Genomic DNA, 1,543 nt, shown 5'->3' on the forward strand with positions numbered 1-1,543 from the left:
CACAGCCACTCCTGGGCACTGATGGCCTGCAGGCGCTACTTCAGCTCAGCCTGCAGGCTCCGCTTGGCGTGCTCACAGCTGTCACCACCGCCATGTGGGGAGTACAGGCCGCCCTCCGCCGGCCTGCCTCCCCTGTCCAGAGGCTCTCTGCGCTGCTCACCTGCCCAGAGTGACTGGGGCTGGGCGGAAGCTAGGCGTCCTGCCCTGCCCAACCCTGGCCGATCTGCCCCTGTGTGAGCTGGCACCCTACCAGGAAGGGTCACGGATCTGGGTCCCAGGACCATGGACAGCCTCTAGCGCTGCCCCCTGCCGGGCAGGTCACAGATCCGTGTCTTGGTCCCGTGGACAGCCTCAAGCACTGCCCCCCGCCCGGCAGGGTCACAGATCAGGGTCCCGGGACTGTGGACAGCCTCAAGCACTGCCCCCCGCCCGGCAGGGTCACAGATCTGGATCTTGGGACCGCCGACAGCCTCAAGCACTGCCCCCCACCTGGCAGGGTCACAGATCCGGGTCCCAGACCGCGGACAGCCTCAAGCACTGCCCCCCACCTGGCAGGGTCACAGATCCGGGTCCCAGACCGCGGACAGCCTCAAGCACTGCCCCCCACCTGGCAGGGTCACAGATCCGGGTCCCAGACCGCGGACAGCCTCAAGCACTGCCCCCCACCTGGCAGGGTCACAGATCCGGGTCCCAGACCGCGGACAGCCTCAAGCACTGCCCCCCACCTGGCAGGGTCACAGATCCGGGTCCCAGACCGCGGACAGCCTCAAGCACTGCCCCCCACCTGGCAGGGTCACAGATCCGGGTCCCAGACCGCGGACAGCCTCAAGCACTGCCCCCCACCTGGCAGGGTCACAGATCCGGGTCCCAGACCGCGGACAGCCTCAAGCACTGCCCCCCACCTGGCAGGGTCACAGATCCGGGTCCCAGACCGCGGACAGCCTCAAGCACTGCCCCCCACCTGGCAGGGTCACAGATCCGGGTCCCAGACCGCGGACAGCCTCAAGCACTGCCCCCCACCTGGCAGGGTCACAGATCCGGGTCCCAGACCGCGGACAGCCTCAAGCACTGCCCCCCACCTGGCAGGGTCACAGATCCGGGTCCCAGACCGCGGACAGCCTCAAGCACTGCCCCCCACCTGGCAGGGTCACAGATCCGGGTCCCAGACCGCGGACAGCCTCAAGCACTGCCCCCCACCTGGCAGGGTCACAGATCCGGGTCCCAGACCGCGGACAGCCTCAAGCACTGCCCCCCACCTGGCAGGGTCACAGATCCGGGTCCCAGACCGCGGACAGCCTCAAGCACTGCCCCCCACCTGGCAGGGTCACAGATCCGGGTCCCAGACCGCGGACAGCCTCAAGCACTGCCCCCCACCTGGCAGGGTCACAGATCCGGGTCCCAGACCGCGGACAGCCTCAAGCACTGCCCCCCACCTGGCAGGGTCACAGATCCGGGTCCCAGACCGCGGACAGCCTCAAGCACTGCCCCCCACCTGGCAGGGTCACAGATCCGGGTCCCAGACCGCGGACAGCCTCAAGCACTG

This window comes from Myotis brandtii, unplaced genomic scaffold (genome assembly GCF_000412655.1).
Source record: "Myotis brandtii unplaced genomic scaffold, ASM41265v1 scaffold210, whole genome shotgun sequence".
NCBI classification, from domain to species: domain Eukaryota; kingdom Metazoa; phylum Chordata; class Mammalia; order Chiroptera; family Vespertilionidae; genus Myotis; species Myotis brandtii.